We start from the raw sequence: 26,281 nt of genomic DNA, 5'->3' as shown, positions 1-26,281 counted from the left end.
TATAGTGTTTTTTAAAAACTTGCCCTGTGAGAATGAATGCTGGCATGTTCAGCTCTTAATATGGCCATCTGTTTGGCAATAAGTATCATAGAATCATAGAATCATAGAATAGCAGAGTTGGAAGGGGCCTACAAGGCCATCGAGTCCAACCCCCTGCTCAATGCAGGAATCCACCCTAAAGCATCCCTGACAGATGGTTGACCAGCTGCCTCTTGAATGCCTCTAGTGTGGGAGAGCCCACAACCTCCCTAGGTAACTGATTCCATTGTCATACTGCTCTAACCGTCAGGAAGTTTTTCCTGATGTCCAGCCGGTGGCCGCAATCTAAATAGCAGCCATGTATATAGAATCATAGAATCATAGAACAGCAGAGTTGGAAGGGGCCTACAAGGCCATCGAGTCCAACCCCCTGCTCAATGCAGGAATCCTCCTTAAAACATCCCTGACAGAGTGTTGTCCAGCTGCCTCTTGGTGGGTCACTCAGCAGGATAGCACTCTGAGACTTCACTAAAGTTTGCAACGGTTTCCCTCTGAGTAGCCTCTTTCTTTTGGCCTCCTCTCCCCAGTCCACCCACAGTCTCAAACTGCCAATATTCAAAGACAAGGCAATGTTTTACTGCCATGGACGGAAAAGTATTAACAACAGAAGGAGGCTTTGTACAAGGGCATTCATCTCTAATAAAGCTCGTCTGCTCTTTCTAACATTGGTTTCATGAGTTTCAAATATTTATATCCTAACTTTTACTAGATAGTGCGAAGGTGGCCAGAGAGCAGGCGAGGAAATGTAAGGTTAGTTTTTCCACTTATTTGCAGGACTTAAAACTGGTCTAACCTCCTGCTTTAGCTTTGTAGTTAATAGAGGGTGTTTTTGGCCACTGAATATCCATGAAATCAATCAAGAGATGTCAGGCCACAGAGAGCTATGTGCGTAGCAGGTTCGTGGTGATATATGGGGGCAAACAAGCTCCTGGCAAAACATCCAAAGGAACCAATCACTGGGGAAGGGGGATGGGTGGGTTGGTTGGTTGTAAATCAGGTTGTGATTTGGCCCTTGGAGGACTCTAGAAAAGCCAGATTTCTGCTATAAAATACATGCTGAGCTCTGCCGTAAATTTAAACCAAACCGGTATGAATTTTCCTTTAATCAGCATGTGCCGCCTATACCAGCGCAGGCCAGAAGTCCTTGCATGTTGGATGGATAGTGGCTGTTCGTTAAATTATAGTGTGAGAGAAATTTCCAGGGAGAGGAATATAAATGACATGCATACATTAAAGCCCTTGTTTAGGGTGGAATTCAGATGCTGTAATTGATGCCAATTTGTCTCAGCACCGGTACACTGAGAGTTGTGCCATTGCTGCAGGCATTGGAACATTGCTAAGGGGGTGGCGCTAGGAAGTTATGTGCAGCCTAATGGATCTGAGGCTTCTGAGCAATTCAGTTTATAGCACCATGTTTGTTGGCCATTGATTATTAAGCTTGCTTGTCAATTAGCAATAGGTGTAATCAGCAAAAAACATGAACAGCAAAGATTCCAGAGGTGTTCAGCATTAACACAGCACATATCATGTTCAAATACTTAAAAGGCTGTCACACAGAGGAGGGCCAGGATCTCTTCTTGATCCTCCCAGAGTGCAGGACACAGAATAATGGGCTCAAGTTACAGGAAGCCAGATTCCGGCTGGACATCAGGAAAAACTTCCTGACTGTTAGAGCAGTGTGACAATGGAACCAGTTACCGAGGGAGGTGGTGGGCTCTCCCACACTAGGGACATTCAAGAGGCAGCTGGACAATACTTTAAGGTGGATTCCTGCATTGAGCTGGGGGTTGGACTCGATGGCCTTATAGGCCCTTTCCAACTCTACTATTCTATGATTCTATAATTCTAGGTTGCTGGTGGTTTTTTTGTAAAAGAGTCATAGGGCCTGTTCAGATGACATGCTAAGCCATGATTAGGTCACTGAACCTTTTGCAGTAAATAGTTTGTCTTTAAGCTGTGGTTAAGCACTGGTTTTAAATGTTTGAATTAGTTTTATGTATTTTATGTTGTTTTTAATTGTGTTGTACCCCGCCTTGATCCAGAGGGAGAGGTGGGTAACAAATTATTATTATTATTATTATTATTATTATTATTATTATTATTATTATTATTATTATTATTATTATTATTATTGTAACCACCATGGTTAGGAATGGTTCACAAATGCTAACCAATAATGTTTAGCTTAAAATGTTTAACCACCATGGCTTAGTGTGTCATCTGAACAGGGTATATCAGGCCCATGACTGTGTATTGGACTCAGAAAATCAGGCCCATGACTGTTTATTGGACTCAGAAAATCAGTCCCATGACTGTGTATTGGACTGTTTAAAGTCAGGGAACAAGGTGGCCAGAGAAGACATATCAGTAGGCTTCACAATTGCCAAGATCTAAACTCCAGAAGGCTCAAAGATAATCCAGAATTCAGAAGAATGGATAACATGAAGGAAATGTCCTGTGCTAGTGAGGAGTGGAACCTACAGGCAGTAGGTGCAACCTTGAGCAGCCTGGCTAGCAGCATGGAGACAACCAATGCTTAAACCAGTGTCAAGAGCAGAGAGCACGGGTAGCCAGATGCCAGGTTATAGGCAATGAGTCCATTCCATTCCATTGATTCCATTTCCGTACTGCCCAACAGCTAAAGGTCTCTGGGCAGTTCATAAAAATAACACAGTCAGGGACAGAAGCAGGAACTGAAGGACCAGGGACAGTTCCAAGGCAGCAGACAAGTTATTCATAGGAGGTGTAGAGCACAACTGCAAAGGAAATTCCTATCCTATTTCTATCCTAATGATCCCTCAGTGATGAACAGAATGGGCCATGCTTGGAGTATGAGAAAATTGTTTCATGTTGTTTCTGATAAGATATACCCAGTGCACACCTCCCGGATCTGAAAGCTGAGTGAGCACGCCTTCTCCTTCTCCTTCTTGCTAAAAGAGCTTTTAACAACAACAATAAAAAGTACTCACTCGGTTTTCAGGCAGCAGTGCCAGAAAGCCCCAAAGGAGGAAGTCCTGGTTAAGTCCTTTAGCAGGCTTTCCAGAAAGCCCAAGCAGACAGAGAAGCTGCAAAGACGAAACGGGGGGAAAAACCTGTAAAATAAAGAGCGTACACACCCTGCTCAGCTACCTCCTTACAGTAAATTCAGCCCTGAAGTCCTGCATCCTGACAAATGTCTCTGAAATTCTCAAAATCCCCGTGGCAGCCTCTTTCACAGGGAACTGAAGAGGTTTTGCAAAAGGACAGTTGGGGTTTTGGCACAGCACGGATTTTATTTCGTGAGCTCACAGGTGGCCTCCATGGTGAAGTTGTCATTGGTTCAAACCACCAACCATGTCAACAAGGCCCTGTTCACACATTACGGTGCTCTAGGACTGATTTAATAGTTATTAGCCATCTGGATGAGTTTATGGTCTTTTCTTTATTCATAGTACAAGTAGAGATTTTTCGGAAAACAACATAAGTTACAGAGACACAGTGAATTACTTTTTTAAAAAAATTGGGGAGGTGAAAGAAGTGTGTTTTGCACTTGGAATAGAAAGCCATTAGGCTTGTAACAAGGTTTGGATTTTAGTGATGACAGCCTACGGTTTTCTGGTCTATTTTAGTCAACAAGCGATATCCCCACTGCCACACACACACACACACACACACACACACACACAGAGGCAATGGAAGTATTATATATATTAACACAGAAGCTCATAATGCCAAATTTGTGAATTTACATTTAATTATTTGCACCGACTACTTTGCAGCAAACAACAAACACATCCGAAAGTCGCAACCTGTTCATAGGCAAAGAGGGCTCTGTATTTATCTGAGAATTTACTCACTGCGAGCAAGCTGGCTGGCAACATCATTATTTCAAGGTTCCCTGTATCAGCACTGCAACGGTGCTTTTGATAAAGGGTCAGAGAGCGGTGTTGGCTCTTGATATGTGTGCATATCATCTCCATGCTCAGGGAAACGGCAGGGTCGCCTTCTTCTGGGCTTGGTGCCAAAGTGTTGCCCTCGGTTACCACTGCAGGGGGGTGCGCTGAAGCATTGTAAAGAGCGGAAAGAAAAGGCCTCTGCTCTTGGGAAAGCGAGTGTAAAATTGGGTGGTCCCAGCTGCCTCGGGTGGGGATGAAGCTACGAAGCAAGGACTGTCATTTTGGTTAACATGCTAAGCTGTTGGCCAGACACTTCCAGAGGAAAAGACAGGCATGTCCTTTGCTTGTGTTTGAGAGGCATATCCTGCTGTGCAACTGGATCCGAATTCTATGTGCACACTCTGTGGCAGAGGAAGGAACAACCCAAATAGGTTAGCTGTTACAAGTCTATGGGCACCAACCTATGACTCTGGGCTCATCTATACCAAGCAGGATATTCCACTATGGAAGTGGTATGAAAGCATTATATAAAAGGCAGGAGACACACTACTGCTTTATAGTGGTATTGGGCCATGGCTAGACCAGGCCTATATCCCGGAATTGTCCCGGGATCATCCCTGTGCATCCAAATGACACACAGGGGATCCTGGGAGCAGGCAGGGACAACCCCTCCATTTGCCTGGGATAATCCTTAGGGCTAGCTAAGGCCTTGAATTGCACTGACAAATGTTGGAGCCCATTGACACATACCACACATACCGCTTTCATACCACTTTCAGAGGGTTATGTCTTGCTTGGTGTAGCTGTATCATGGGCCCCAACAGTTGTCACTGCATGTCAGTACCACTATTATTATTATTATTATTATTATTATTATTATTATTATTTATTTATTTATATAGCACCATCAATGTACATGGTGCTGTACAGATTGCACAGTAAATAGCAAGACCCTGCCGCATAGGCTTACAATCTATAAAGCATGAGTGTAGATACTGCCTTTTATATACCACTTTCATAGTGGAATATCCTGCTTGGTGTAGATGAGCCCCCTGTTAAGTGTTCAGCATTAAAACAGCACGTAACATATTCAAATGGACTTATAGCCTTCTAATGATGGTACAGAAACACCTCTGCCTCCTCTTACCCACCTCTCCACCCCTCAGATGACTGTCCAAGGGTGCTTAGACTTTGCTCTGGGCCTTATTTATTTAAACTATGTATATACCACCTTTTATTATATTAGATTTCAGGGCAGCTTACTACAGAAAACTGAGCCACACAATGCAACACAAGCAAAATAAGAGCAGCAGAGAAAATACTGAAACGTCCTAATAGTAGCCAACATAATTTTAAATCCCTGGGTGGTTCAATATGCTTTTTATAGGGATGGGCCACCGAGCAATTTTTGAGATATCTCGGCTTCTCCAAATTTCATCTCGCCACTCATTTTGTGCCCAGGTCCAATCTGCATTTGTGATCACTGCTTACCTGGCACACATGGGAAAGTTGTACAAATCGAGTGATGATTGAATGGGAGATTTGTGCAAATCTGCTGGATTTATGGAAATCTCGCATAATTTGCACAGATTTCCTGCCTAGACTAAACCAGGACTGATTCAGTCTACTGAGGAAATTTGTGCAAATTAGGAAAATTGGGAATTGGGAATGAGATGAAATGAAGCACCTGCTCAACAATTTGGGAATATTTGTGGTGGACACATGCTTGCGCTCGCAGCTTTGATCACTGAATGTTCATACATTTTGTGAGCATAAATGAAATTCTCATACATACCTAGCTTTTTATACTTGGCACCTACAGGACTACCATTAATGCTCCATGTGGGCCTTCTTAGGGAGTTTCTTCCACAACCAGGTCACCAAGGCTGGAAATGTTGACTCTAGAGATGTACAGATTTTGTTAAATCCATTCTGTCTGTGTTTCACATGTTGCCAGCTGTCATTTGTTCCATTATCCGCTCATTGATGGAATCAATATATATAATTTTATTCTAGTTATTATTTATTTATTTACAATATTTATATACCACTCCCCATTGAAAATTTCGGGGAGGTATACAAGATAAAATGAAAATAAAAACAGAATAAAGCACCTAAAACAGATCTTAAAAGAAGCAAATACAGTGACTCCTGGCTGGACATTAAGGAAAGGCTTCCTGGAATAATGATGTTTTCGGGAGGCGCCAAAAGGAGTACAAAGTTGGTGCCTGCCTGACCTCCAGAGGGAGCCACCACACTGAAGGCCCTTCCCCTGGTGGACTCCAATCAGAGATGGATCTATGTAGGACCACCAGGAGCATGCCCTCGGATGACTTCAGTGACCGGGCAGGTTGGTAGGGGAGAAGGTGCTCTCTCAGGTATCCTGGTCCCAAGTTGTTTAGGGCTTTGTACACAAGTAAAAGAACCTTAAACCTGGCCCGGTAGCGAATAGGCAGCCAGTGCAGTTCCCTCAACAGAGGAGTTACATGCTAGAAAGGGGCAGCTCCAGACAACAGCTGAGCTGCAGCATTATACTTGTGCTCATTCACAATAGAGCAAATGCACACTTGTGCAAATCCCCCCCCCAAAGTGAAAAACCAGTCTTCACATCCTCAGAATCCATGTGTCTTGGAAAAAGCTGGTCCACTATGGGCTCCACAGGTGAGATTCTTAGAAAACCAAACTCATTTGAATCCATTGCAGATTCCTCTGGTATCCATAGCTGACACTCGATCTCAGATAAGGGAGCCACATGGACCCCAAGCCATTTCCTGTCAGGAAGGTGAGTGCCAGCACCTTGAATTGGGCTTGGAAGTGAATAGACAGTCAGTGAAGTTCTTTTAAAACTGTTGTGATGTGAACAGAACTGGTAATGTCAGTCAATATTCTGGTAATTGAATTTTGTACCAGCCAGTGCTTCTAAGCAGTTTTCCAAGGCAGTCTCGAGCAGAACGCATTGCAGTCATCCAACCAGGAGATCACCAGAGCAAAGATAATCATAGATAAGAGCTTAGGAGCATTTGCAGCTGGTGAAGTCTTGATGGCTATATGCTATCTCCAAGATCAGCAGCGGTACTCCCATGAATACCCACTGCTGAGGAACGTGACTGGGATTGTGCTATTACACTCATGTCCTACTTGGTGTTTTCGCATAGGCAGCTGTTTAAACACTATGTGAATGGAATGCTGGACTAGATGGATCCTTCAACTGATCCAAGATCTGATTCTTATGTTTGTATGAAGCAGGTGTAGGTGGTAAAAGGCCCTCGACTCCATCAAAGCCATGTGGTCTTCCAACGGCAAGGCTTCATCCAGGGGAAACTGAATCTGTGAACGCGATCTTTTATGGGGAATGCAACCTTGTTGAAAACCATCTCCATACGTGAGAACCATCCCTAGTGTAATCTTCCTTATGGGAAATCTAAAATGAGTCAATAAATGTACAGATAATCACCACTGAACGGTTGCATGTGTTTATTTCAAAGAAGGGTCCCTTGACACAAATGGAATTCATTTGTGGGTTCCATTTATTATAAGGGGTGTGTGGCACTTAACTGTGTGATTAGTGACACTTCCCTGCACAATAATCTCTCAGCATAATCCAGTTGTGTCACTCCTGTGGTTTCCCCTGTGCTGGTGGAAGAAAGTCCAATTGCTGCCAGAACAGACTGAAAAATAACAACAACCTGTTCAGCTATAGTTGACAAAGTAGAGGTGCAGCCTATTTCAAATTTAGCAATGGTTTCCGATCAGCTACCCATGATTAGACAAATCAGGGCTAAGGAACCTGTGGCCCTCCAGATGTTATTGGATTAAGTTCCTATCATCCTTGGTTACTGGCAATGCTAGTTGAGGCTGATCGATTTTGGAGTCCAACAACATCTGGAAGGCTAGAAGTTCCCTAACCCTGCATTAGGGAATGGATTTCTCCACTTCCCATGGGAAACAACAACAACACAATACTGTGTTTGAGGCAAGAAGCAAAATCAGAAGTTTAACTATATTTTAGGAGAAGAATGAATACTGTTCTGACATCCCTCTTGTGTAGTACGGCTGGGAGAGTCTATCAATTTGGGCTTCTCTGAGATTCTCATTTTTCCAGTCTTAGCTTCGGTTTGTCAAAAGTCAATTTCCTCCTCTATGATCTATGCGTCTGTGTATATATATCCCTTTATTCAGTGTCCCACTTTTGTCCAACTTATTCACTTGTTCCCAACAAATTTATGTCCTGAGATGCTGTAGAAGGTGAGGGTGGATGAAACATTGGTAACCAAAAGTACTATGACTCCATTTTATCAGATATCATCATCATCATCATCATCATCATCATCATCATCATCATCATCATCTTACCTGCCTCTCCCTCTGGATCAAGGCAGGGTACAACACAAATACAAAACACCATAAAATACATATAATTGATTAAAACATATAAAACAAATACATTATTAAAAGGCAGCACATTATTAAAAGGCGTCTTAAAATTCAACTGGGTAGGCCTGCTGGAAGACTGTTAAGTCTTTATGGCTTTCTAGCTTTCTTAAATTCCGGAAGACTGTTAAGTTGACGAATCTCTCCCAGCAGGCCATTCCACAGTCTGGGAGCGGCAGAAGAGAAGGTTCTCTGGATAATGGTTGTCAGCCTAGTTTTTGCTGCCTGGAGTAAATTCTTCCCAGAGGACATGAGTATGCGGTGTGGATTGTATGGGAGAAGGCGATCCAGCAGGTAGCCTGGACCCAAACCATGTAGGGCTTTAAAAGTAATAAACAACACTTTATACTTTGCCTGGAAACTAATTGGCAGCCAGTGTAGTGATTTTAAAGATGGTGTAATGTGATCACCCCTAGATGTACCAGTGACCAACCTGGCTGCCGTATTTTGTACTAGTTGAAGTTTCCGGACTAGGCACAAAGGTAGCCCTATGCACAGTGCATTGCAGGAGCGAAGCCTCGAAATGACCGGTGCATACACTACCATATTTAGATCTTCCAAATCTAGGAAGGGGTGCAGCTGGTGTATCAGCTGGAGCTGATAGTAGGCACTCCTTTATTTATTTATTTATTTATTTATTTAGAATATTTATATACCGCTCCCCAGTGAAAAATTTCAGAGTGGTGTACAAGATAAAATGAAAATAAAAACAGAATAAAACACTTAAAATAAATTTTAAAAGAAGCAAATACAGAAACTCAAGGCTGCATATTAAGGAAAGGCTTCCCGGAATAAAGACATTTTCAGGAGGTGCTGAAAGGAGTACAAGGTTGGATCCTGCCTGACCTCCAGAGGTAGGGAATTCCATAGGAGTGGAGCCACCACGCTGAAGGCTCTTCCCCTGGTGGACTCCAATCGAAGGATGGATCTATGTGGAACCACCAGGAGGAGACCCTTAGATGACCTCAGTGACCGGGCAGGTTGGTAAGGGAGAAGGCGCTCTCTCAGGTATCCTGGTCCCAAGTTGTTTAGGGCTTTGTACACAAGTACAAGAACCTTAAACCTGGCCTGGTAGTGAATAGGCAGCCAGTGCAGTTCCCGCAACAGAGGAGTTACATGCTGGAAAGGGGCAGCTCCAGACAACAGCCGAGCTGCAGCATTCTGCACTAGCTCCAGCTTCCGGAGCAGCTTCAAGGGCAGCCCCACATAGAACGTGTTGCTGTAATCCAATCTTGAGGTTACCAATGCCTGTACCACCATGGTCAAGCTATCCCTGTCCAGGAGAGGCCGTAGTTGGCAAACCAACTGAAGCTGGTAAAAGGCACTCCGAGTGGTGGAGGCTACTTGAACCTCCAGTGACAGAAATGGGTCTAAGAGTACCCCCAAACTACGAACCTGTTCTTTCAGAGGCAGTGCAACGCCATCCAGAACAGGCAACGAGCCTGTCTCCTGGACTCGGGAACCACTCACCCACAGGGCTTCCGGCTTGCCAGGATTCAGTCTCAGTTTATTGGCCCTCATCCAGCCCATTACTGAGTCTAGGCACTGGTCCAGGACCTGCACAGCCTCACCTGATTAAGTTGTCACAGTGAGATAGAGCTGTGTGTCATCAGCGTATTGATGGCATTTAGCTCAAAATCCCCTAATGACCACTCCCAACGGCTTCATATAGATGTTAAATAACATTGGGAACAAGATGGTGCCCTGCAGCACTCCATAGCTCAATTGCCAAGGAGCCAAGGACTGGTCACCCAATGCTACTCTCTGAAAACGACCCTGTAGGTAGGAACGAAACCACCGTAACACAGTGCCTCCGATGCCCATCCTACAGAGTCGATCCAGGAGGATACCATGGTTGATGGTATCAAAAGCCGATGAGAGATCGAGCAGGATTAACAGGGTTGCATTCCCCCTGTCCCTCTCTCAATAAAGGTCATCCATCAGAGTAACCAAGGCTGATTCAGTCCCATAACCAGATCAGAACCTAGACTGGAATGGGTCTAGATAATCAGAGCACACTGTTAGAGCAGTATGACAATGGAACCAGTTACCTAGGGAGGTTGTGGGCTCTCCCACACTAGAGGCCTTCAAGAGGCACCTGGACAACCATCTGTCCAGGATGCTTTAAGGTGGATTCTTGCATTGAGCAGGGGGTTGGACTCGATGGGCTTATAGGCCCCTTCCAACTCTCCTATTCTATGATTCTATGATTCTAGGGTGTGTGTTTTTAAACAAAAAAGTCAAAAGAAGCCCCTTCAAAACTGCCAACACTTAGAAAAGGTATGTGGAAAGCCTGTCATCCCTCCCCAAGGAGAAAATTCTCCAAAACTCCCACCTCTCCAAGCCTATTTTGCCCAAGTTTTCATTTTTTCCTCCACCCTCCACAAAATGCCAGAAATGGAATAATCAAAATTTTCAGCACAGCACTAGCCTTGTGAGAGGGGAGAAAGATCAACCCACTTACTTCATGACAAGGGGGTATATAGGCATATCTATTTATTCTCACCCAAGTCGCTTCTCCCAATCACATGTAATCTTGACACCAAGATATGTGCTTGATTTTCCACACATAATCTGGTTGATTATATATTTTTCATGTGTGTGTGTGTGTATGGGAGAAAAGCTGTAATTGAGTCTCACCTTCCGTCATCACCACATCCCTCTGTGCATCTGAGATAAGCGATTGTTTTTAAGTAACCCCTTTAAAGGTTATGTTCCACAACTTTTTTATATAAAGCAAAGTATAATGCACAATGATATTTTTTTTAATCAGCCTCTTTGCCTTGCCACCAGCTGTCATATTTCAGAGATGGGAGTTGTTAAGATGGTACATTGAATGATCCAACAAAAAAGGTGGGTTTTTTTTGTCCCACCTGAAAGCCCAAGCTAATAGCAGATAATAAGAATCCTGGGTGTCTCTTATTGTTAGCTCTCACTGTAAAAAGCTACTCCATTTGCCCTCCAATCATTCCTTTATTCTTTCTTGGGAGAAAATAGGCCTTATTAAAATACGTTGAATTGTGCTGTTAATTATGTTATACATATAATGTAATAAAGAAAAGATAACGGGTGGGTACATTTTCTCTACTGATCTTAATAAGTAAATGTAATGCCTGATCATTACATGTTTATGTAGAAAGGGATCAAGACCCTTCCTAGATTATATTTTCATTTCAGTTTATTCATTGGTCTATCAACCTAAATCAAAGTAGTTTCTTTTCTAAATGTTTCTTTTTCACTTCTTGATACATTCAAGTCCTATGAGTGAGTTATAGACACGCAGGCCTTAGCTAGACCTACCTTTTGTTCCGGGACAGAGGCGGAGGTCTTGCATTAGGATTAACGCGAGATCTCTCCCCCGTTTACACGTAAGGTGTGACAACCTCAGGAAGAGAGGCCTTGCATCTGCCATTTTTTATTTTTAAAGCTACGACAGCGCATGAATACTTGTGCGCTGAAAGTTAGTGGTTTTTTAAAATTTAATTTGGTTTCCCCATTCCTCCCACCCTAACCCCGATGGGTGCAACACTCCTGAGGAGCACTGCACACCATGCGTGGCTCCCGATACCGTGAGAGTAATAGCGTGGAGTGTGGTCAAGCCATGGAAATGGGCCACATGTTCCGCGGTCTCAGGCTGAAAAATTGCATACCTTTGAAAAATGTGCACACATACGTTTTCATCAATGGGAGGAGAATGTGTACATTTAAAGATGTGCACAAAGTAAGCATACATTTGGGGAAAAAATACCCACAAAAATATGCATGGTTTTCTGTGTGAAAACAAAGCAAAACTCACAATCTGTTATGGACTCAAGTAAAAACAAGTTTTGAGATGGAATTTGAAGAACCTCAGTGGGCTCAGGTTTTGCTGATTTGCACATCCCTTCAAAAATAGCCCAAAAACCCTATTTCTAGAATAGGCCAGGTGGAAATTTGCAGAAAAGAACTTCATTGACTTGTCTTGATTTGGAAATGAAAATTTCCACTTATTTCTAGACCTATTTTTAAAAGCGCCAACCATAGGTGTGAGCAAGGGGTGTGCCAAGTGTACCCAGGCACACCCTAATGTCTCAAGCAATAAGTGGTGAATTGAGGTGAACACTGAGTAGGGATCCAGAGGGGGATCCAGCCTAGGGTGACCATATGAAAAGGAGGACAGGGCTCCTGTATCTTTAACAGTTGTATAGAAAAGTGAATTTCAGTAGGTGTCAATGATATGCATGCAGCACCTGGTGAAATTCCCTCTTCATCACAACAGTTAAAGCTGCAGGAGCCCTGCCCTCTTTAGCTAGAGTGCCCAGATACAAAAGAGGGCAGGGCTCCTGCAGCTTTAACTGTTGTGATGAAGAGGGAATTTCACCAGGTTCTCTCTATATACAAATGACACCTGCTGAAATTCCCCTTTCAGTATAACTGTTAAAGGTACAGCAGCTCTGTCCTCCTTTTCATATGATCACCCTAATCCAGACACACACACACCCTGTTGCTCCTAGCAGTAGGAGAGAAGAGGAATCACTCTGCTGGTTGCCTCTCTGCCAGGAGCCACACTTCAAAGAAGACAGGAGGAGAGCCCCCGAAGGCTAATATAGCCCCATAAGCCCCTCCTCCAGCCAGTGTCATGACAAAGCCCCACCAATCCTGGGGCTTGAGGAAGGCTTCCCCATTCCCCCACGCCTTGCCTTTTAAGCTTTGGTTGTTCTGTGAAGACGTTTTCCATTTCAATTAGCTTTTAATCTGTTTCAAAAAAGTTCTTCCCTTGCTGATTATGTTGGTATTTTATTCTGTTCTCAGCTTTATTATATTTTAATTGATTTTATTGTGTTTTTTATATGATCTGTTTTGGGGAGCCTCTTTAGGGTCAAAGCTAGGCAAAAAAATACTCTTATAATTGTAATGTGTAAATGAGTTAAAATGCACAGGGACAATTGTAATAATTATTAGGTAGGGTGACCATATGGAAAGGAGGACAGGGCTCCAGTATCTTTATCAGTTGTATTGAAAAGGAAATTTCAGCAGGTGTCATTTGTATACATGGAGAACCTGGGGAAATTCCCTCTTCATCACAACAGTGAAAGCTGCAGGTGCCCTGCACTCTTTTAAATCTGGTCACTCTAGTATAGCTCCTGCACCTTTAACTGTTGTGATGAAGAGGGAATTTCACCAGGTTCTCCATATATACAAATGACACCTGCTGACATTCCCTTTTCTATGCAACTGTTAAAGATACAGGAGCCCTGTCCTCCTTTTCATATGGTCACCCTATATTAGGGATATGTAATGGATAGGGATGGTCCTCATGCAGAAATCCAGCCCTTTCAAGGCCTGTTGGATTCCCATGCTGCCCCTGCCTTGACTTTCCCTTGTAAGCCAAGCCGGGGGCCTGTCCCCAAAATCCATGAACGTGCCCAGATTCTCTCCCCTTCAATCTCAAGTTCCTGTTGCTGCAGTGGCTAGTGCTGCTGCACACCACCATTGCTTCCCCCCACCCTGGAAATGTGGTGGTGGCAGCAGTGCAGCCAAATAGCGGGAGAGGAACACTCCCCTCCTGCTCAGGGCCGGTGCTACCATAGAGGCCACTCAGGCGGCCGCCTAGAGCGCCAAGCTAAGAGGGGCGCTGGGCACAGCGCAGCACTCACGCACATTGACTGTGAGCTGGCCCGGCCCGAGGATTCAGCTGGGTGTGGGCAGGTGAGATGGTGCCCCACGCCTGCCCAGCTGAAGCGAAGCCAGGGACGCTGGGGTGGGGGTGGGGCGGCTCCACGTTCGGACTTCTGGAACACGCCCGGAAGAGAGAGAGAGAGAGAGAGAGAGAGAGAGAGAGAGAGAGAGAGAGAGAGAATGTATGGGTGAATGGGGTGCATGGAGTCTTTGAGTGAATGCATGTGTTCATGCGTGTGTTTGTTTGGGGTGAGTGATGCTGAGTGTGTGTGTGGGCACGTGTGTGAGTTGGGGGGGATGATTTGGAGGTGATATTCCTATTAAATAATGATTTTAGACCCATGGACATTCATTTCCATTTTGTTTGCTATAATTGGCATGACGTATTTCTTGTACTTTAAAATAAATTTAGCAGTTTCAAGTTTTGTGCTTCTTATTTTTTCCAGGAAACACATGTTCTTAAAAATCAAAGTTGGCATTTTTTTGGAGGGTGGGTGGGTGGGTGGGTGGGAGAATGCCTAGGGTGCAAAATAATCTGGCACCGGCCCTGCTCCTGTTCCTCTGCCACGGTTGCTGCCGCAGCCATTTACACAACATTACAGGTGTAAATGGAACATTTGCACTTGCAGTGTTTCATAAAGGGCACCTTTATGGCCTCCATTTGTGTAAATGGCCCTTTACGAAAGAAACCAAGCTGCTATTTTGACAGAAAATGGTGACTTCGTGAGGGAACCTTTCTACCAAAGCAGTCAGGGTGATTTATACAGCAATTCAAATGGATGAAACCAATAAAACAATTTTATTTATTTATTTATTTATTACATTTCTATACCGCCCAATAACCGTAGCTCTCTGGGCTGTTCACAGAAATTCAAACCATTCAAAGTATAAAACAACAGTATAAAACCATAATATAAAATACAATATAAAAGCTCAACCAGATAAAAACAGCAGCAATGCATATGCTCTATCCATAACAAACTCATTGAAACAATAAAACATGGGAGCACATACTCTGTCCATAGTACCCTATATCGGATTGCCCACACATCTATTTATTTAAAAGAAAAGAAAACTATTAGAACAAAACCAAAAGAACAAAGAATTCATTACCTTTAAATGGCTTAACTATTAAACCTTTTATACCAGGATAAAATCTATTATGCAACTGATGATCACAGCCACCTCAGTAGAAATATTTATACATTTTATTTTATTTTACATGTTTTCCTTCCATCAAGGATCACTCATAGACATAGATCCCTGTCCCAGACATGCATGGTGATCCCCTGCAGTATCCTGTTCATACATTCTGGGCAGATGAGATGCTTCCAGATGAGGCTTTTATCCTGCAATTGACTTGCCTCATTCACAGCATGAATGAATGAATTAGTAATGAATGGCCTCCATTGATAAAAAAAGCAACAGGTGTTTCATTTTTCAATGGAATTTGTGAACTCTTTGGATTATATCTGATTGTCCACTTGTCTTCCTTGACTTGGAGTTGTGTTCTTGAACTAACACCATTGTAAACCATTGTGCTTGCATTGAAATGAAGTTGCTTTCTTCTTCTTCTTCTTCTTCTTCTTCTTCTTCTTCTTCTTCTTCTTCTTCTTCTTCTTCTTCTTCTTCTTCTTCTTCTTCTTCTGTATGAAAAGTCTAGGGATGGTGCGGGCATCCGACTGGGTCCCCTAGATCCGGCCCTAGCAGATCCAGTTGGGTGTGCCCAGCATGCCTGCCGACCTGCACTCAAGTGCTCACAGCCACCACCACCACCATGGGTGCTTTGGCACAGGTTCACCCCGGATTCCAGCTCTTTGCCCCCACTGCATTAATAGTGGCTGACATTAAAGCAGTGTGTATGGGGTGGGGATGGACCCTTTCCGGAGCCTCCAGAAAGGGCACATCCTTCCCCCCTCCCATGCCAATAAGGGCCTTAAAGGCCCTATTACCACAAGGGGCTTGCCGTGTAAATTAGACACCAGATGGGAGAAATGGAGGCATGGGCAGTCAGGGGAGGAATATGACTATTTGAATTACACATACTTTGGCTTTGTAAAGGGATATGGATTACTAGAGTGATGATCCAAAGGCTTCCTGAACAGGCTTAAATGAGGGAGGTGGTCACATACAGGAGTTCGGGGAGGGAGTTCCAGGCAGGTGGAAGTAATGGGAAATGGGTGGAGTCATGTCATTTCAGGGGGCAGGAGACCTTTGGATCGAGGAGAGTGGTGGAGCAGGGTGAGTGAAATTCACAGGAAGGAATGTGTTGGGATATAAGGGCAGAGAGATGACTGAGGTGAGTAAATGAAGGAGAAGGGATATAACATGATTCCCTGAAGTCTGATCTGTGCACATGCCTTCATTCACACATGCAGATCTCGACACTGAAATAATCAATTGATCAATGGGTATGTGTGAACTGTCCCTGGGTAGGCTAAGTCTACTTTTCTGTATCAAGCATTTCCTTCTGCACAGAGTAGGCAGTTCGTGAACTGTTGCTGCTTCCCTGGCAAGCATCCCATTTATTTCAAATTCAGCGTGCCTGTTTCTCGAAGTTACAAAGCCTGTCTGAAATATATATCATTGGCATTCATTCCCTGCAAGGCCATTACAAATGACTTGCGGATGATAAGGCAGCCGCTCCCATCACATTTAATGTGTTTGACCATGAAGGGTACATGTAGCAGAATGCAGGATCTTTGCATTTTAACTGACAGTATTTAGCATAAAATATGTTCCTCTTACATCACACAGTCACATATACCCACCGACATTTGAAAGATGGAAAGAGGGATGTATTGGCAATAGTCCTATTCTCATTCCAGATATCGATATCTCATATCAAGATATTGCTGAAGGGTCTACACTATCTTTGAATGCTATGTTCACTTATACTGGAACAGCCTGTACAGCTCTGTTTTAAAACCCAGAGTGGTTCCTCCTATTCTTTATATGAAAGAAAAAGTAGAAAAACACAATAGTCCTATAATCATGTTATCAGCACTTTACAATGAGCATCCCCGTACACTCTGCATGGAAACTTTACATTTGTCTCTGTTGAATTTCATTTTGTTAGCATCAGCTTTTCTTTCAATTTCATCAAGGAGCATGTCTACATCAGTGTTTATCCTGGGGTTTGTCCCTGTGTCGTCCCTGTGCATCCATATGATGAACAGGAGATCCCGGAAGCAGGGAGGAATGATCCCTCCTTTTCCGCAGGATATCTTCAGACACTTTTAGCCCATTTTCCCCATGATCCTGGGATGATCCCAAGGACCACCAGTGATGTGGGCAACCATCCCGGCTTCTTCCAACCTCCCTGTGAGTAGCGGGGGTCAGCAGAGGGACAGAGAGAGTCCAGGGACATTGGAGGTGGGTGGGGAGTGGAGTTAGGTTTTTTTTTGTGCTCCAGCTCTTGTCTTTTAAAAATAAAAATGGCGGCTGCAATGTCCTGCTTCCTCCCTGGATATTGCGGCCATGTGTGAACCCAGGGGGAGGATCTTGCAAGCATCACATTGTGAATCAGTATATTGCGCAGAAAAGGGAATTCCAGCAGGTGCCATTTGTATTCCCTCTTCATCACAACAATTAAAGCTGCAGAAGCTCTGCCCTGCTTTGTATCTGGTCACTCTAGTATAGCTCCTGCAGCTTTAGCTGTTGTGATGAAGAGAGAATTTCACCAGGTACTCCATGCATACAAATGACACCTGCTGCAATTCCCTTTTCTACACAACTGTTAAAGATTCAGGAGCCCTGTCCTCCTTTCCATATGGTCAGCCTAAATTTAATCCACTGGACCATTTCATCCCTGGAGAAAGAGAGTCTTCTATGGTATTCATAATATGGTTCTTCTATTGATTTTGCTTCACCTCTAAGTTTTTCCTCCATTTTGTGTATAACTTGTTCACAATTAATTCCCATTAGCTGATGGACTTCAGTTTGCCACTTGGGGTTCAAGGCAACCAGCTTTCCAAAGAGAAGTCTCCCTGAAACCAAAATATTGTCCTCCATTTTCCTGGGAGTCACAAAGGTTTTCTTGCAAAAGCACATTTCAGTAGATCCATACACAGAATGTGATCCCCTTCCACCTCGTAGATTCATTAGCCTAGCAAATCTCATGCCAGACCTAGTCTAAGTTTTAGATTAATAATACAAACTATAATCCTTACATAACCCGTGAATCTACTATTGTGGCCTTTGCTAGACCTAAACGAAAATCCAGGTAAGAGGAGGGGAGATCCCGCGATGCAACTATTGCAGGATCTCGCCGTAGGCTAGATGTCAGGTGCAACGAATTCTGGAGGAGAGCCGTGTGTGCAGGTAATTTTTTTAAAAAAATAAAGGTTTCCCCAATTCTCCCCACCCTGCCCCCAATGGGTGCAGCGGCTCCTGGCTCCTCGTGAGTAATCACGTGCAGAGCCCAGGAAAAACTGCTTACACTGGCCACATGCTCGCAGTCTCGGGCTCAGCCTGAGACCGCAGGAAATACTGGGCCAAAAGTGGTGCCCATTACTCTGGGGGCAAGGGAGGGTTGATCCCTGCCTGAGCCCGGGATCCTCTGTGCATCATCTGGATGCACAGGGGTGATCCCGGGTATCAGCCTGGGATAACCCCTCATCTAGCTAAGGCCTGTGTCTCTTTCTTCTGTGGATTAAATGAAATCTTTTCTGTCTTCTGGAGAAGACTCTGATTTTAAGCAGTTTTCTTCCTTTTTCCCTTTAGAAGGAGAGTGCGGCATCAAACTTCCCCCCCCTCCAGTATGGTTTGATTCTTCAGGTTTTCCATGTCTTCAAAGAATGTACAAGATAAAAAAAAGTCGGAAACCAGAATCATGCAATCGAGATTTTCCACTTCCACTTTGTAAAATAAATAAATAACGTGAACAAAGGTAGGCAAACCACACATTTTTTTATGATGTATGTTACTTTAATAAGATATGGATTGGAAAGTCCTCTTCTTGTCATTCAAGACAGGAAAATGTATTCAATTCAATGCAGAAAAACTCTGGATCCCAAGCATTAATTCCCAGATTCCCAGACCCAGAGCTTTATCATACCAGCGTTATACTGTGCAATCACTGTGAATTGCATGCAAAGGACTCAGAAGTTTTCCACCTTATAATCTGCTTTGATTGTGAAGTACTCCCTTGCATCCTGCCTTAATTGTGCTATAAAGGGCAAAAGATTCGCCGTATTTAGCCCCTACTTTTTGACCGTATCTTCCGAGCCACCGCTGGGGCACAGGAGCAGGATTTTAAAGAAATGCTTACATCTGCATAAGCTTTAAAGATAAAGACACCAAAATTGGCACAGTAATAGATATTAGGGAGAGCTTTAAGCATACCAAATTTGAATTAAATTGGATCATTCATTATTTTTTATGATTTTTTTACATTTCCCCCCTTAAACTCACTTCCTGGTATGCAAAGGATCGCTGTCGCCCGGTAGCAAAAACAACAACAACCGCGAAAGCTTAGCGCTATGGAGATAATCCAAGGGAAGCAGGTATGTGGGATGAAGCTTCCAGTCAGGCTCTCCTTACTGTTTGCATTTATACCCTGCATTTATACCCTTCAAGGATCTCAGGGCACATGGTTCTTTACCTCTCTCAGTTCTCACAACAGCCCTGTGAGGTCAATTAGATGGCATATAGAGATAAAGTCTGGAGGGGGGGTTGCGTGCTCATGGAAGTCCTCCCCCATCCCCAGGGCTCCCAAGTGCTAGGTACACAATTAGACCGTTGTATGTTGAGTACGAAGGTCTGAAGAGGTGTAATGTTTCAGGGTTCTATAACCAGGACGAGGAGAGGGAGATTACAATCCCTCCAGAGAACATTGAAATATGTATTTAACAGAATTTACTCCATTATGAAGGTTTAAGAAATACTAACATGAACAAAACAATGAACACAACTATGAATCAACTGTATCCAACTCCTTTCTTTAACCCACAGTTCTCTTTCAGATGTTAGTGTCAGGTTTTCTGGACCAGCAACAGATGCATATCCCTAGGGCCCTTTCTATACCTAAGGGTTATCCCAGGAAAATGGAGGAATCATCCCTGCCTGCTTCTGGGATCCCCTGTGTGGCATTTGGATGCACAGGAATGATCCCGGGACGATCCTGGGATACAGGGCTGGTGTAGACATGCCTCTAGTCTCTAGTCCTTGGTCGCTTGTCTCTCTTGCGGAGGGGCACTCTTCAGTAAATTGCAGCCTGTCGTCTTCCCCATCATTTTGGGGCTCTCCCACACTTTTTGTAGGCTCTCCCACACTTTTTGTGGGCTCTCCCACACTAGAGGCATTCAAGAGACAGCTGGACAACCAACTGTCAGGGATGCTTTAAGGTGGATTCCTGCATTGAGCAGGGGTTTGGACTTGATGGCCTTGTAGGCCCCTTCCAACTCTGCTATTCTATGATTCTATGATCTCACAATGTTGTTGATTTCTCCTTCTTTTCTTCCCTTTTCTCCCTCTTCGTCGTCCTCCTTCTCTCTCCCCACCCAACTGCCCTTTTTCTATAGGACTTTTGCTCTTCCCCTGCCACTTTATTCAGCCAACATTCCAAGGCCCTCGGAGACAGGTATTACAGAGTTCCCATGATGGTTAATTTTTATTTATTTATTTATTACATTTTTATACCGCCCAATAGCCGAAGCTCTCTGGGCGGTTCACAAAAATTAAAACCATAATAAAACAACCAACAGGTTAAAAGCACAAATACAAAATACAGTATCAAAAGCACAACCAGGATAATTTTGCTTTATCAGGCTCTCCAGTCAATCACAGGAACTCTGTAAGTGCAAAGGTCTAACTTGGTACTGAGTGCATGGGGATGCTGAAGGCAGGGCTTGCTTGCATAAACGTATCCCTCCCTATACCCTGAAGCTCCTTGGATAGCTCCCTTTAGAGTTCTGACTGGTTCTGACTGAAACCCAGAGCACATCCACTGCCCTGTTGACCTCAGAGCCACCAGCTTCCACTGGCCTCAAGGATATCCAGGGTACATCACGGCTGAGAATGGACTTGAATCTTGGTGTTACCAATCCTTGTCCCACATTCTGCAGCTGCCATTATTCCCAGCCAGTATGACTATTCCTAGCCAGTGTGGCCATTTTCTGGGAATCATGGGAATTGCAGGCCACATATTTGGAGGACACCAGGTTGGGCAAGGATGCTCCATCCACTCTTTTGCCACAGAACAAAAAGGATACAAACAACCCCTCTGCCCAGGGAGTTTAAGAAGGTTGAACTTCCCTAGAATTGCCTAGCTCTAAACTTGGTTATGATAAGAACGAGTTAAAACTATTAATCTCACTAACAAGTACCGGACTTCAAAGAAGTTAACTTTTATTCTATTAATTTTCAGAATCTCCTGCATTGGCTGTTGTGGAGAGGGTGACATTTTACCAAATCTGCTGCCTGCAGACAAAAGATAGCATTTTACTGAGGCTTCAGTGTGATAACAGCAAAAAATAAATCAGATGTTTGAAGTCCTGAACATGAAAACCCCTCAAAGAAGGGTATTCTCTATTTGTATCCATAGGCTTTAAATAAACACACCTCTGTCACCCATGATGTGAAAAAATGGAGTTGGCTTTATAACTAAGACAGTGTCTATCTGTATGAGTGCATTACCTCAAAGCTTTGACTTGAACGTGCAAGTGGCCATCATTTATGGCCATTGGATATAATATTTTCTGGAACATGCCATATATTTGCATTTACTACGGTAGTTCCTAGATTCATGGAATACATGGGAGCAGCAATCTCCCCCCCCCCCCAAGAATGGCCTCAAGAGTTATGTGACATCATGATGCATTCTGTGACAATGTGGTGTAGTGGCTAAAGTGTTGGACTGGGAGCCAGGAGATCCAGGTTCTAGTCCCCACTCAGCCATGGAAACCCACTGGGTGACTTTGGGCCAGTCACAGTCTCTCAGCCCAACCTACCTCACAGGGTTGTTGTTGCGAGGATAAAATGAAAAAAGGGAGGATTATGTATTCCACCTTGGGTTCCTTGGAGGAAAAAAGGTGGGATATAAATGCAATATTAATGATGATGATGATGATGATGATGATGATGATGATACAGCATCATTCCCATGGGCATTCTGGTCACATTTTCAAACAGGATGGCAATTGGAGTGCTGAGCACAGTCATTCTACTCCAACTGGTAGAATGACTGTGCTCAGCACTCCAATTGCCATCCTGTTTGAATATATTTATTTATTTTATTTATTTATTACACTTATATACCGCTCCCATAGCCAGGGCTCTCTGGGCGGTTTACAGAAATTCTAAAATTGAGGTAAAAACAAGTATACAAAATTTAAAACTCTAAAACACAGAACATACACACATAAAGCATTAAAAACCGATTAAAAACTAAACATGTGGGTAATTAGGATGTGCCGCCATATGCCCGGGCAAAGAGGAAAGTCTTAACCTGGCGCCGGAAAGATAGCAGCGTTGGTGCCAGGCGAGCCTCATCAGGGAGATCATTTCATAGTCTGGGGGCCACCACCGAAAAGGCCCTATCCCTCGTTGCCACACTCCGAGCCTCTCTCGGAGTAGGCACCCGGAGGAGGACCTTAGATGTTGAACGTAGTGACCGGGTATATTTACGGGTATATAATCATCTAAAAGAAATCCTCAGCCATCTTTAAAATTTATTTCCCACCCCAAAGTGCTGCAGGTTTTAATAAAATCTTCATAGGTTTTCACCCATAACCCCTCCCCCAAATATGGTGGAAAAGACTGGGATATATCCAAGAATTGCCTTTTGTGAGTGGAAGCGAACATCTATGACAGGAAGGGCTCCAATAATGGCAAGTCCCTCTGCCTGATTTTGGATATCCTACTGACAGTACAGCTCGCCACATTTAGAAGGATCTCCTTCTCTCTGTGTAACATTTTCAAGGGTCTGGAGGGGATGTCATGGGGAGGGGAAGCAGGGAAGTCCACTCCCATCAGTACAGTTGATCCAGAAATAAATCTGGATCCAATTCATGGTATTCAAGACTCACAATTAAATCATTTCAAGCTAGATATCTGCCTATTAAGTTATAATATGTGAGGAAGTATCCAAAGTTCTTTGAGAATGATGATTTTGAATCTGCCTTTTGAATTTCCTGAACCTATCAGTATGCCTATTTAAAATCTAGAGTGATGAAGAGTTCTAGAGTGATTAAGAGAACATTGATTGTTTTATGATGGTTTTTTGATTGTTTTATGATGGTTTTAATTTTTGTGAACCGCCCAGAGAGCTTCGGCTATTGGGCGGTATAAAAATGTAACAAACAAATAAATAAATAAATAAATAAATAAATAAACATGAAAGCTTGCATACTATTTTTTTTACATTTGGGTTGGCTTAATAAAGGTGAGACCCTAAAATGTATTTTGGGGATTTTTATTATGACCAACTCTACTACCTTTGCTTATTTATGTGACTTAGAGCATCATCACATGGGGGAAAATCATGTTTCCTTACCGTTGCTTCTCCGCCCCCATTTTTGTCCCTCATTACTTCCTCTTTCTTCCCAGGGGAAAAAAAAGAAGTAAACAGAGACAGGGGACATTTTTACTTCACTGCTTTTCCTGCACACAGTAGGAGATCGCATCACGTTCCGAAAAAGTCAGATTAAAAGGTGACTATTTTGCAATGGAAAACTGAGTGGAAGGAGCAGGAGGTGCATGGGAGACAGATGTTGTCATCTAAAGGATGCACGCACATCTGTAAGTGGGCACTAGCGAGTGTGCGATAAAATACTCATCTGATGAACCTCTTAGAGAATATGAAATGAAGCTGTTCAACAACAGTATCCAACACTAAAAGAAGATGGTGTTTTGTTGTTGTTGTTGTTGTTTTTTATAAAAGACGGGGATTTATTTTCTGAGCATACATCCCCTCCAGTTACTAGGTAAAAAGCTTTCCAATTTGGCTTCTATTGATTTTGTTTTTTTAACCTAGTACACTGCGTAAAATTACCTCCAGCTTTGTCAATATAAAAATGGCCTCGTTTCTCTCTACTTCTGTTTTTACCTACCAAGGAATCCTTGAATTTTGCCTGAGGTTGGAGACAGATCCAGGAAAGAGCTGGAATATATATATAAGGGGAAACAATAAGGGTTTGTTCCTTCATCTCAGCAGGCCTTAGGAGAGCACTAGGTGCAACTTGAAACCAGCAGAGTACCTAGAACAGAAAGGCTGGGCAACCTGTGGCCCTCCAATTGTTATTGGACTACAACTCTCATCAGCCATAGCCAGCATGGTCAATAATGAGGGTCATGATGCAGTCCCAGAACATCTGAATGGCTGCACATTCCTCATGCCTATAGTAGAAACCAATCTGAATAACTGTTACCTCTTCCCACACTGAATTTTAAGTGACTAAATGGAGTGGCTTCAAATGCAGCCAGTTTCGATCCTTTCCCTTCTCTTGTTCTGGATATTAGAGATGCTGTGAGCACTTGACCAAATCCAGGAGTCCGATGGGCTCCCTTGCATCCACCCTCTGTTCCCAGTCAGGCACCTGCAGTGCATTCATGCACCCACAGGTTGAGCACCCCGCGGCCCACAAGCATCTCCCAGCTGTTCCCCCCCCCCCATCCGCAGCCTCCATTGTGTGCGACACCACGGCTGCCATTTACACAGTGGAGGGAAATTATGCAATTTCCAGAGCCTGCATTATTGTGCACAATGGAGGCCCCAGAAATTGTGCATTTCCCCCTGTTGTGTAAACAATGGAGGCTTCAGACCTATCCGGATGGCTGCCGGGCACTCTTTGGATGGTTGATGAGATGCGAAAGGAGCTCACGCGGCATGTTAGTGGGGTTAATGTTGGCAGTGGCAGGGTGAGCGCCCCACAAATCCAACCCAAGTGAGTTTGCCCATCCCTACAGTGGACATTGTACCAAGGCCAATTGGATTAAAGCCCACATATTCAATATAATAGGTGGTACATATATTTACAAAAAGGGAAGGGAAATAACATTCAAAAGGACCAGAGCAATATTTAGAAACAATAAGAAGTGCCCTGCTGGATTAGACCGAGGGTCTATCTAGTCCAGCACTCTGTTCACACAGAGGCCAAATAGCCATCGTCCTGGGACAAACAAAGCAGGACGTGGTGTAACAGCACCTTCCCACCCATGTTCCCCAGCAACTGGTGCACACAGGCTTACTGCCTCAGACACATAACCAACAGGGCTAGTAGCCATTGATTACATTCTCCTCCAGGATGGCAAACAACAAAACTGAGTAAACCTATCAATATGTACCAGCAGCAAGGGTCTTCAGTAGAACAGGACCTCAGAAAGCAAACCCTCCAAAGGTAACATTGGACAGGGTGAAACAAAAGCAAGTGAAGAAGCCAGACATCTTCTCCCCTTGGGTTTTATACCTGAAGCCTTGCCCTTTAGCAAATCTGAGGCGATCCCCGTTGGCCAGTCACGAACTAGCTGGAACCAGTCTTCCTGAACTTTGTTTTTTTGGGGGGAGGGGGATAGCAGAAAGTTCCCACAGATGTTCAGCTGAACTCGTTCAGCTCAGCGACCATATGAGTAACACCCACTGGCGATCTAACCAGTCCGTGTAGGCTCAGCCTTAAAGACATGACAAGCTGATAAGACACAGAAGGAGAAAACCCTGAAAGAAAAAATATATACTGAAAATATATATGCAAACAAACAATAAAAAACCCAACCAAAAGCACAAAAATCTCATCACTGTAAAGAAATGTATAATGCAACACTTGTAGAGAATTCATGGCTTCTTTTATATTCTGTGATATACCTCTTTCACCCTGAAGTGATGCATTAACAAGTATCGTCCAAATGTTTCCCATTCTTATCTCAATCTGTAATTGCCCCTTTGCCCCATAATCCTTCCAGCAATTGATGGCCAAACATAATTCTGATGTTAAGAAAATCCAGAGCTTTATTTAAAAGTAAAGAAAAAAGTTCCTAGGCAAAAATTGAATAATCCCCCCTCCCCAGGTAAGATGCCCTATGAAATGCACTGCACATTACATCGCTACTTCACTCTATAGAATCTACAAATAAACACTCCATTGGGGACTCTTCCCTAATCTGGTGTCCTCCAGATGTATTAGATTAGAACTCCCATCATCCCAGACCAGGATTGCCATACTGTCTGAGGATGATGGGAGCTGTAATCCAACACATCTGGTATGTACCAAGTTTGGAAAGATGGCTCTATATGATTATCCAGGTGGCATAAGAAAACATTCTACCTTTAAGGTTGAAGAAGA

The sequence above is a fragment of the Elgaria multicarinata genome, chromosome 1, assembly GCF_023053635.1.
Source record: "Elgaria multicarinata webbii isolate HBS135686 ecotype San Diego chromosome 1, rElgMul1.1.pri, whole genome shotgun sequence".
Taxonomy (NCBI): domain Eukaryota; kingdom Metazoa; phylum Chordata; class Lepidosauria; order Squamata; family Anguidae; genus Elgaria; species Elgaria multicarinata.
This window is presented reverse-complemented; position numbering follows the sequence as displayed.